This window comes from Anabrus simplex, chromosome 9 (assembly GCF_040414725.1).
Source record: "Anabrus simplex isolate iqAnaSimp1 chromosome 9, ASM4041472v1, whole genome shotgun sequence".
In the NCBI taxonomy this organism is placed as follows: domain Eukaryota; kingdom Metazoa; phylum Arthropoda; class Insecta; order Orthoptera; family Tettigoniidae; genus Anabrus; species Anabrus simplex.
Window position 1 is genome coordinate 142,564,213 of NC_090273.1, and position 13,264 is coordinate 142,577,476.

Consider the following 13,264-nt stretch of genomic DNA (forward strand, 5'->3'; position numbering starts at 1 on the left):
GTAGTAATTTTTAGAAGAGATGAGTAGGCTGCAGGCAAGTGATAACCTCTTCTTCTGTTATCCCTTTCATTTGTTGTCTCCATGAACTTTCTGGAAGGTTATTTATTTCTTGTTTTGTATAGATGGACTAAGGACCACGATATTCAACTATTGCGTTTGACGTTTCCCCAGTAATTGTGCATCCTCTGGCCGTGTTGTTCCTTCCTCTCCTTTGTCCAGCGGTAACCTGTCTTCCTTTTTGGTGGTTTGTCCTGAAACCTCTCATCCCCCTGAAAGTCTCTTTCTGTCCCTTCCAGTTCCTGCAGATCTCTGTTTACTTCCATCAACCATACTGACTTGGTCTTCCTCTTTTTTTAGTAAACAAGAAGCTGGTTGTTCAACCTGGCATGATGCATCCTGTAGACGTATCCATAAAATGCTAGGCGTCTCTTCCTGGCCACGTCCATTGGGTCGCCTTTTGTATTTGTTCCCTTCCTTGACTGGTCCTGTTTTTCTCCATTGCTGTAAGGCGTAAATGATTGCTAACAGCTCCTGTTCTGTCGTGGTATAGTTAACCTCGTGGCTCCTTAATTTTCGGCTAGTGAATGCTAGATATATCCTTTTGGGAGGTGTTCCTTCTTCTTCTTGGTACAAACAAGCTCCGATGCCAACATTAGATGCGTCTGACTGTATTATAAATTCTTTTTCATAGTTCGGATAGCCTAATTTGATGCTTTTTGTTAACAAGGTCTTTAATTCTTGGAATGCTCTCTCTGCCTTTTCATCCCATTTCCACCTGTTGTTGATCTTTAACAAATCCTGTAAAGGTGCGGCGGTCTGGGTATATCCTTGACAATGGTTAGAGAAAAACTGCGCCATACCAAGAAATTGTCTGACGTGCTTTACACGCTTCGGTCGGGGAAAATCGCATATGGCTTGGATCTTAACTGGGTTAGGCCGTACTCCTGTACCGTCTATCATGTGACCGACGAATAGGACCTCTTCTTGACAGAATTTTGATTTCGTAAGGTTGATCTTAAATCCAGTGGCTCTTAGGTTTCGAAACAACTTTTCAAGCTTGTCACAATGTTCTGTAAATGTTTTAGTTGCTAGAATTAGATCGTCCACGTAGTAAGTTAAAAACTCCTTTACTTCCGGCGTTAAATTTCTGTCTAAAGCTCTTACAAAACCGCACAACTATTTCTCAAACCGAATGGGAGACGACAATAGATATATGTCTGATTATCAAACATAAATCCGGTTAACAATCGGGATTTTTCTTCCAGAACGATGTGATGGTATGAGGATGTAAAATCCATGGTTGAAAAATACCTCATGTCACGGAATTTCTGAATAATATACTTTATTTTTGGAGTTTGATTATACTCTGGAATCAATCGACCATTCAAAAAACGCGCGTCAAGGCACAGACGGAGTTTCCCGTTGCTTTTCACCACAATTACCAAGGGGTTCAAATAAGGACTAGATGTCTTCATTATAATGCCATCGTCTTCCATTTCCTTTATGATCTTCTTCACTTCTGGGAAGTGTTTCTCCGGAATTCCATAGAGCTTGCCTTTATAGGGTGTCCAATCGTTCACTATTAGTTTATATTTAAAATTTGGAATCTGTCCTGGTTTATTCTTAAACAAATCCGAGTATTCCTGTAAGATTCCATGAAGTTTTGACTTTTCGATCGAGGAAATCTTAGCATTCGCCACTGCTTCTGCTATGTTCGGCATGTCTTCTTCCTCCTCCATAGCCATTACCCTTTCTATGCTTTCAATAATGTTTTCATCCGCTAGAGATATCTCTCCTTCCTCTGGTTGAAAGTTCGGATGCTCTTCCGATGGTACGTTTTCTTCTTCCGATACCTCCTTGTTATCTATGATCATAATGTCGTCATTGATCTTAATCCGTTCTTGGGTTTCCCTGGTGTGTTCGTCAGATATAGGGAATCTTATTTCTTGTTTCTCCATATCGATCGTCATTCCAGTTACCGTCATGAAGTCTATTCCTAATATAATATTATATTTAATCTTGTTCATGACTATGAATGGATGCTCAAAGTGCCTGTTTCCAATATTTATTTCCAAATATGTTTGGATATTGCATTCCACCGTTTTATCCGGAATTATACCTCTTATTTTAATTTTCGAAACTGGGATGGTTAATAATTTCATTCTTCTACTCATATCTTGGAATAATTCCTTCGAAAGCACGCTGATGCTAGCCCCAGAATCAACTAGGCAACGTACTTTCAGCTCTCCAACTCTTGCTACGATAATGGGCAATTCATATTTTCTTTTCATGTGATGTACTGTCAAATCCTTTATTAGTTCTTCCGAATCGATTTCCCATGAATCAACCTGCGTTATGAAATAACTGTGAATTTTGGAATCCAATGCGTTCCTTATTTTCTCAACCTCACCTTCTAAATCAAAATCGGCGTTTTTTTTTTGCTTGTTATCTTTTCATTTTCTCTTCTACATTCGAATTCTCTCGCGTTTGGATCGAGGATTTGTTCTTCCTGTTTCCTCTTTTTGTATCTCTGTAACTCAAGACTCTCCGCTCCCTCTACATCAGCGTTGACGTCCTGTCCTCTAATTGCCTTCTCCCACTTGACCTTCTCGTTTCGGTCTTCATTTACTTCGCGTATAGGTCTCCGATTATAAGTTTCCCTTCCTTGGTCGTCTCTCATATTTCTTTTTCCGTAACCATACCTTCCTCTGAAATTACTTCTTCCTCTGTTTTCTCTATACGGGTTCCTGTATCGCATGTTGGGTCTATATGCTCTATTTCCCCTATATGCTTCTTGGTTGTAGGACCCTTTCCTGCAATAGCATTTTTCTTCATCTCTCCTTCCACTCTCTTGGTTTCCCCATTGTCTCTTCCTGTTCATTTTTCCTCTTTCTTCAGGGGTATTTCCATCGATGTTTTCCTGTGTGAGCACATTAACCGTTTCTTCACCGTAAGCATTCCTAATCATTCTTTGAGGGTGTGGTGCTGTAGTCATATCGATCTGTCTAAGTGTCGTTTCCATTTGCACTGCCGTAGTTGGGTTAGCAGTAGCCAGCAGTCTTTGTATATCTGAGGGAAATTGTCGTTGTATCGTCTTGATCGCTTCAAGCTCACTGGGTGGCGAATCAAGGTCTTGAAAACGGTGAAACTGGTAGGCTAAGTAATCACTAAACCCTGTTCGACCGTTCGTAGCATACTTGCGAGAGTACAACTCTAGACGTAAATTCTGCTGCACCTCCGGACTCCAAAATTTTTGTAAGAACGCCGTTTTAAAGTCGCTATACTCGTGGAAAGTATATTTAAATGCTTGGAACCATAAGCTCGGATTAGCATCTAAATGCTTTTCCACTACTTTCAATTTCTTCTCCTCAGCGATGCCATGTTCCTTGAAGTAATCCTCCATTTCCCTAAGGAAACGTTTGGGCGAAATACTGGTGGAATTATTAAAGTGCTTCGGTCTATCATCGAAAGTTTTTATGACGTTAATAATCGTGGGATAACCACTGTTTCCGTTATCCACATTTGTCTCCCCCATACTGTGGTTAGAACGTGTGACTGGTATGGGTGTCACTTCTCTTTCATTTATTTGAAACTCAACTCCTCTGTTCCGCTCGCTACTAGACATCATAACAGTCTTTCCTGGTCCTTCCTCCCGAATTTCTTGTAACTGAGCTTGCATTTGTCTAAGCCCTTCTTCAGATTTCGCTATTCTTTGGTTTAATTCATCCTTATGTTGTTCTATTTCGTCCCTTATCTCCGTTATTCTGCTTCCAATTTGGTTTGCAGCCTGGTCGTACTTCTTTTCCAGACTTATACTCGTGGTTTGCACGTCCTCACCTAGTTTTCCTATACTTTCCTCACATAATCTCCACTTTTCTTGGGAATCTAGGCTTAACTTTTCCATATTATCTGATAAATCCTTTATTACATTCTCCTTTAAAGACTGGAGATAGTTATTGTTCCCTGTCATTTCTCTCCTAATTTCGTTTATTTCTTCTCGTATCTCTCGGTTCTTCTCCTCCATACTTCCACTAATTTCAGCTTTCCATTCATCTATATTGTTCTTCATCTCCTCCATCATTATCTTATGTCTTTCTTCTTGTTCCCTAGTCACCTCTTCCATCTTCTCCTGATATTTATTCATTTCTTCCTTTTGTTCTTGATGACCTCTCCTTATTTCCTCCATCATTTCTTTATGTTTCTCTTCCATAAATCTTTGGTATCGCTCCTCTTGTTCTTGCTTCTCTCTCTTCCTCTCTTCCCTTCGCCTCACGTTCCTGTCTCTCTTTATTCTTCTCTTCTTCCTGCTTCTTCTCCTTCTCCTCTCGTTCCTGTCTCTCTTTCTTGGATTCTTCATCACGTTTATCCATCCTTTCCATGATCTCCTTTAACCTTTCCTCCTGCTTTCTCATTTCTTCCTGCCTCTCTTTCTTACCTTCCTCATCGCGTCTTCTAGCTTCTTCATCACGCTTTCTGTTCTCTTCCAATCTCTCCTTTCTAGCTTCTTCATCGCGCTTTCTAGCTTCTTCATCGCGCTTTCTAGCTTCTTCATCGCGCTTTCTGTTCTCTTCCATCATTTCTTTTATAGCCTGCAACAATCCCTGATGCTCTTCTTTCTGTCTTCTTTCTTTCTCTTCCTGTTCTTTTTGATATTTCTCTTGTTTCTCTTCTTGGTCTTTCCGATACTGCTCTTGTTCTTCTTGTTGTTCCCTTTGATACTCCTCAAATTGAGCTTTCAAATGGCTTAACGTCGTCATATCGATATTTAATTATTATTCTAAATTCTAAAAATCCTAATAAACTCTATGTTTTCCCTAAATTCTCCACAACTCAAGTTCTCCAGCAATGTCTCTCCCACTACTCCAATCAACAATATATATATTCAGCAAATAAACAGGCAGGCTTCACTACTTGGATCTGATTCAGCTCACGATGTTGACCCAATCACACTAGGAAATATGAGGTACTTGTTCATGTACTTATGACTCCAATTCTTAACTGAAAATAACTCAAATAACCTCTTACAATCTATCTCTTATATCTAAGTTACATCTAAATAAATTGACATATTAGCGGTAATCTATCCTTCTTTCCGAGTTCTGACTGCTACCAGCTATTTTCTGTTATTCTCTTCAGAGCAATCATCCATTTCTTCTCTCACCTATTCCATTATCTATATTGGGCATCTACTCGTTCTCACAGTCTAATATCTTGCTGTGTCTACTTCGATCCCATAAGATAATAATGCATAACAGTCCAGTAAAGAAATTACCGTACGATATCTCCATCTCCATGCAATCATCTTGCTGTTACAATCAATAATTCCTCATCCATTAATTCCTAAAGTATCTCCTTCATCTTACCCACTTCTTTTGAGTACATTCTCCCCTTTTACTCTAATATTGCACCAAAGATCCGTCATTCTACTATCATCTCTGTTATCTTCTTAACAGGTTTCCCGATGTTTTCCTCATTCTTATTGCTACACATGGGAATCAACCTCTTCACAGTTCTGTGTCGTATTCTTTCTCTTGGAATTCCCACGACGACTTTCTCTTGAATTTGCACATACATGAGTATCTCAAAAAATTCTATTTGGTTTGCAACCAACAGTTCCCGTGGCGTTTTCCTCCATTCGCATCACGTTGAGGCGCCATTTTCTACTTGCGCCGTTCCCGCGTCCAGGCATGGACAAAAGAGATCCTGACTAGCTCTAACTTTAATAACTCTGGTGACCAAGTTCTACGGGTGTGAGTTCCGTAACAGAAAAACGTCCAGGTCGATCGACGGTAGTCTCTAACTAACGCAGAAAGACGTCTCTTGCTCGTATCTAGTTAGGCACCATTCTCATTAACTCTTATGGAAATTGTCGTCGCTTGTTACTACTACAGTCTTACAACTAATTCTTATTCTAAGAACACAGAGAAAGAGTGTTTAGGTTTCACTATTCCATATTTATTTAAAAATTAAACCAAATATTCAAGGAATTATCTCAAATTTCTACTAATGAAGTAGCTCTTGTAATGAGTGACTCATTGTCAACCTAATAATTCATGTCCGTCAACAAACTTTTAGAGAAATCACATCTTCCGACTTCAACCTAAATGAATGCCTTCTCGGCTTAAATTGCTTCCTTTCATAAACTCATTAATCTCCTAAATCATCAATTACTAGCATAAATTACATGTAACATCTAGGAAATTCTTGAAAAAGCTATGTTTTCCTTTGTATATAATTCACCTACAGAGCTTCGTGATGACCAAATAAATTAAATTGAACGCAGATAATGGTATTTACAAGTGCCTTCTTGGCAAGAAAATAAACATTAAAATTAAGTACATTAAGAATATAGGATGCATCCACAAAGAATAAAATAAAAATCCTATTAACTATTATTTACAGTCTTTCTAGTGGTACACTCTTGAGAAAATAAAGGAATGCTAGTGGAATTTCTGAGTTAATGCTCGGTCAAGAAATGGAGTTCGAGTTATTTGAATCAATTATTCGTGGGATCCACATTAGATCCTGTTAATTAACACCTAATACCTACTCTAAAAACTGTCACATTACTTAAATTTTCACTGAATGATTGTCTGGCTGCAGTTTTAAGACTATCAATAAGGCTATTATAAAGCTCTTCTTGCATTGTTTTGACAAGTACACTCTTATATGTTTTACATTTAAAACATTCGTTTATGCCTACTTAGTTGTTTCTTAGACGCTCATATTTCCTTGTGTTACACATCATGAGCTAAGCTACGTCCATTGTAAGCCGTAATCACCCTACAAGTAACATTCTCGCAAGATTTAATTTATGAACTTAAGGTAATATGACCTTAGCTTATTGACATAGACTACGTGCGTACGAAGTAGCAAAAAACGTCACCACGCTTGTCATACAGAGTTATTATAACACACACTACCAATGGAAAATCTACTTAATCGTATGACACTATCTCCGACGAAAGAAAAATGATTCTCCTTTGAAAATCTAGGTCACCAGTGATCGGCCTATAGGTTGAAATTATCCAGAAATGGAGTTATATACAGTGAGAGTTTTCAAGATCATCCTAAGTAAATCAGTGTAAGCTCAAATCTTATCTAGAATACTTATATGCTTCTCTAGGTAGGCTAATACGGATAAAACATTGCACTGCACGTCTCGAGATCATATCCTGAGCTAGGTAAAATGCGTAGGATCCAGAATTATTGCATGGAATTGGCGAGAATTCAATGACACTCTCAGAAACATCATTTGAAATCACGAGGTCTTACTTCGTACAACTATGACTATCTCTCTCGAAGAAAACAATAAATACAACCATCATACATCATTAACCACTCAATATCATATCCATGACGCGTCAATTACTACTCATATTTCATATAAAGCCACTCTATCACTTCATCATACGTAGATCATTACCTTGACTTGCACATCAACGTGCCGTGACATTCCTAAAATGCCTACTTTACTTACTACTGTCATAGTGCCAAATTTAACGTGAACGTGGAGTAGTCTACTGCCATATTCCTTCATAAAACACATCCTATGTATGATCTCGAACTGCTTGACATTACTTAAATTTAGGACACGCAGGTATTAAAGCCAACTTCACTCTTTACACTTCACTGATAATAATAGTAACTCAAGCTATCTCTCCTCACATATCACTGGAAAACATTGCGATCGGAAAATCACTTGGTGACCACGCCTACAAATGGAATTGACGTTTCATACGGATGAGTACCTACTTCCAATCATCTCAGCTAGACGTTTATCTACGCACTGTCTTCGCACAAAGCAAACATTAACATGCAATAAAAGAAATAATATACTCTTACTTACGAAAACGACTTGGATAATGGACTTAGCTTTGCTCAAGATGGTCTCGGTGTTTCCTCATCTTCGGTCATCTGAGACTAGGATCTCGTCATCCGGTTCCTCCACAAGTGGTCGGGTACATCGTAGCTTCTCAACATTGATCACTGGTCATCCGGGACAGCCAACATCGTCTCGCCTCATCAGGATCCAAGCAGCATCGCCTTGCTTCCTTACAGACCCATGGTGAAGACTCGTGCGTATGGAACAGAACAATGATAGAATATTTGACTCATTGCTGACATCTTCCAATTAATATAGCTCTTGCGTTGCTCAAATTGCATAGGTCTTACTGGGGTGCAATTGATCCAATAAATAGTTCAAAACCGTCTAAGACAGATGTTATGTATATTCTGATTTGAAAATAAATTTCTTTCCGCTATCCTTTTATTAGTCTAAATGCATTCAACCACTGGTCCGTAGGTGTCTTTCAATGTTAAACGGTATCGGGAAAATTTCACCGAGGGCTTGCGTCACTGCGTGACGTAGTTCTACTGTGATATACTTTATCTCTTCCTTTTACGTATTTAATCTCCCGCGCGGCATTTAAATCTTGATCTCCGCAGATTAGCGTGTAGTCGCGATTTAATTTTCGTCTTCCAGTTCCTAGTAATTAGCTCCGCTGGATAATCCTTTTTAAATCGAGTCTTGCGTCTTCTTAACACATCGAAGTCAGATTATATAATAAATGATGAGCATTTTTTTTCTTGAATAATGGTTTCAAATAATGTCCATCTGTCATTTTTTTCTGCGCCTTCTATACGCGGCCATTACCGTAACCGACCGACGAAAAGACTTACAATTCGGCCCGTACTGATGTTAAATGCATTTTATTTGACATTTGACCGCAGAGACTCCATCTTTGTTACTACAGCTCTTATAAAGAACTGTGAAACGGCACAATATAATAAAATCTCTTCCACTTGAACACATGAAATATACACCAATCATAATGTAAACAAACTTGATTACCTCGTGGCCTTGTCATCAGATCAGTTAGCTTTGTATCTGAATTGCACTGAAAATAGTACTCATAATAATGTTATTTGTTTTACTTCCGTCCTAAATGCTAGTTCTTGACAGACGCCGGGGTGTGGAAATTATGTCCCGCAGGCTTTTTTTAACGTGCTGGAAGCCAACGACATGGAATTGTTGCCTTTAAAACAGTACACTGACAGAAAATATTGAACACACTGTGATAAAAGTGTACGTGTTTCTACAGAGGGTTATCGCATTACTGCGTTTTGTGTTGTACGTTTTGGTAATTACATATTACAGGCTTTGCTACTCTGGGTTTTGTGTTGTATGTTTTGGTTATTGAATACTGCAGGCTTTCTTTGTGAAGATATTTCCACAGAAATAAGGTTTTTTGCGGTAATAAAACCGAATAAATCATAATTTAATTACCGGTTCTACTCTATAACGAGCCACCGGAGACCACGGGTACCTTCTACCAATATACACGGAAGGTTTCCCTCAATAATTTCCGAGAGTTTGTCGACGGAGTTCGGCTTCATCCTGTGTATGTTCCTTCAGGTCGGATAATATTGTGGCTGGTCTTGAATGATGCTTTTCATGGAAACGATCAATTTGTTACCATACTTATATAAAAGTATCTATAGTCCATTAGGAGACTTAACGCGAGAACGAGTCCCTTTTCATATACATGCACACATATACCAGTATCTTTATGCCATTACCGGTATATTTTCCTTTCTGTTCAAATGATTACACAACTCGATGCGTCGTAAAAGAAATGGTTTCAATAAAATGTTAAAAATATGTCACACTCTTCATTACTATTTATTTCACATACCCAGTCCCCGAACCATAGGAACTAATCAACGAAGAATAAAATGTCTTACCTAGCCGAGAATTGAACCCGGAAGCCGTTGGACCAACCGCGTGCGCCTACCAATTCACCGTGGAAGCGGACAGTGCATAAGTAAAACGCAGGAGGTACAGGTAGTAAGATGACTGCAAGTAGATTAAAAAGAAGTGGGCGTATCGTCATTAGTTGTTATAATGATGTTATTTGCTTTACGTCCCACTAACTACTTATTAAGATTTTCGGAGACGTCATTAGTTGATCAGCAGGCGTAGTATAGTCGAGGGATAACATGCGCATGATGTCCCGATTCAAACTTCGAGATAGGATTACTGGTACGAGTCATGGACTGCATCACTTGCTCGAAATGCATCGAGAGCTCTCGATACGTTTCCCAGCACTGCCTCGAGACAAAGGGCTCATGCGCCTGACGTCACTATACAGCATCGAGATAGCATTATGAGTAGGGATGGGTCCAGTCAGTTCATTTGCTTGAACTAGTTCATTCGATACCGTTCATCGCCTTGAGTCGTTCAAATGAACGAGGTAGTTCATGAGCAGATGAGAAATGTGATGTCACGTGACCATTAACATGGCACGCCATTGGCCATTTTTGTGCGAGCTTATTTTGTCGTTCAAATGAACGAGGCTCAACCTCAAAGACATTACCGACCTACGGTCGTGCAAGTATACTTGCGCCTTGCAATACGTACCCATGGCCAGTAGACAGTAATGTTCGGTCTTTGAATGTTAAAAGCTTAGCGTAAAATCGCTTGCTTGAGAGGTTTTCATTCCCCGTCCGAAGGCAGGGCGGGCCCCCTAGATCGTGTCGCGATCTCTCGGGCCGGGAGAAGGGAAAAGAAGTAGAAGGTGTGATAGAAGAGGAAGATGGGTATAGCGATGTGAAAATTCATGGTGAAGTAACGGTGGGTCTTCTTAGCTGGAGAGATGGGAATGATAGGAGTTGTGCTGTAGGAGTGAAGTTTAAATGAATGTAGCAGGGTGGAAATGGAATGTGAGGAGTTGCAGAATTGTTGTGATATTGTTAAGGGAAGTGATGAGGAGTCGGATGATATCTAGCATTGGAGGTGATGGATGGAAGAAACTAGGTGGGGAAAGGAGTGGGCAAACGGGTGTACTAGGTTGGAAAGGAGGAGCTGGCCGGGGGCGGCAATATGGTGGGTTGAAATGTTGGCAAATAGGGTGAGGTGGAGAGAGAGAGGGTTCGACTTTATGACGATGAGATAGATGTAAGCTCCATTGGCAATAAGTCGTTGGACATCTTCGGCAGTTGGAAGGTGTACGCGGACCATATACGTCGGGCCGGAGGAGTTCTTGATCCGAAAGACGCGACGGACTGGGACGCCTTCGGCTTTAAGTTCCTGGAGAATCGTTCAAGCTGAGAGAGCAGGATCCACTCCGCGTATCACACAACTGTACATGGTGTGACAGGTCGATGAGGACTGCATGGATGGTGGTGCGGCGGAGGCTGCTGCGTTGGCGGCGTGCGCAGATGGTGGCGACGAAGGCAGTGCTGCAGCTGTCTCAGTGGGTTGGTTCAGGTGTTGAGGTCCTTCAGGGGTAGGGTAGACAGGGAGGAAAGAAGTCATGAGAGGAGAAGGATGGCATGTTATAACAGTTGTTACCGGGACAGAAGGATATAGAGGGATGGAGGGCGTGGTGGTCGTTGCGACGGTAGTGGTGAAGGTGGTGCTGGTGGTGGTGGTGATGGGAGTTGTGTAGAAATGAGAGGAAGATGGTTGGGACGGAGTCCACTGTGGTGGTGTTTCGTCGGCAAAGTACGAAGGACAAGACGTCACTCGGTGGATCTGGCGGTCCAAATAGATTCCGCTGGCGAGAAAATGTGAAACGGCGTCGGCTGAGTGGAGATGTAACAGGACCCGACGTGTAGGAACGAAGTCTTGCAGTATCCTTGAGACGCTTCGGGCTGGGACGTGTGCCAGTTGGAGTTTGGCAAGTAAGTCCTGGTCAGAGAGAGCGGGATCGATGTCATGGAGCATGCAGCTAGACATGGTGCTGGGGAGGCTGACTACCAACTAGGTGTCGGCCCAATATGCTGATTGAATCGGCAGGAAGCTAAGTTATAGATGGTGAGCCACCCGGCCGAGCAAAAATGATTTGAAGGTGCGACGGAGTTCGGTGCGATCTAAAATCCCCGTAAAATCGTGAAAAATAGTATATATATTCCAATATGGCAATCCACATCACATACGAGTGTTAAGCTATTAGGCCCAGTTAAGAATTGCTGATACATCTAAAACACTGAGCGTATGTTGAAAATTAAAGCTTGACATTTTCTTCACCAAACGGAAACAAAAAATAATTCATGCAGTAGAGGGTTAAAGCACGGCGGTTTTAAGGGGAGTATGAACCAGCTGTTTGAGAGAGAAGAAGCTATTTACTGCCTTTATCCACGGGAAAAAATTGCTCTAAGATGATAATTGTCCTTTTTATCTGTTAAAGATCTGGGAGGACGAACCCTATGAAACGTCCTGTCTGTTTGGATTCCAAAACGGGTTCTGTCTCGTTATTTGTCATCGGAGTCATTGTGATGTGGGTTCGATTTCTGGACCCAACATCAGTCAAATCTTATTTTGATGATTATGATTTTATGCACTAGTGTTCGCTTTGTCTTTTGTTTATGTATTTAGTAGTATAATTAATTAGTTAGGCGACCACTCCAAGTTGTCTCTAATTTTTCGCATAGATAATTGTTTCTTCTAATAGTGAAGAAGGCTTGTAATAAGAGCCGTCGCATTTACAAGGATATTTCTGTTCTTAAAAAGGATTTTGTACCGATTATTTAATATAACACTTATTGTCACGTCAAAAAGGGAATGAAACAAACAACTTCGACATTTAATCGATAAGTATTAACAAACATGAATTATTATATTTTCTTAATGAAAGGAGTGACATCTCCAAATTTGTATTTAGTCCATCGGATATTGTATATTTTATTTTCATTATAGTATTATTATTCAGGGTTAAGTTCAATTATTCGTGATTTTATCAAGGAATAATAAATAGGTTTTTAAACTTTTCTTTGATTGTCATTTTTCCGGAAAAATATTGCATCCTAAATTTCCCTCCGTTCATTTATGCCTTGAAGTTAGTTAAGTGTTATATTCTGATCTTTTGTCGCGAACGCACCATGGCCCTGGGAGGCCATTGGTTTGATTCTTTGGAACGGAGGAGTGCAGTTGATCCTTGCATGGTCGAAAGAGCTTTTGCTCACCCATCACTTTGAAGTTTATTTTTCTTCGTTTTCTAGATGAGGTGGCATTTGACTCTAGACTAAAAAGGCGTGGGTGGTAAGGTTGCAGTATCTTGCATAGGACCGGGCTCGAACCAATATGCGCTCAGTTACAAAGCTAGGCGGCTAGTACGACATTCTATAAACCTGGTACTTCATCGTCTTGCGGAGCGCCTAGCACGAGCAGAAAACAGATGCCCAGTGCCCAGCGGCACCGCCAGCCTCCCTAAGTGGAGAAAAGGCATCTACGAGAGACAGATAAACTTTCTAATTTTTT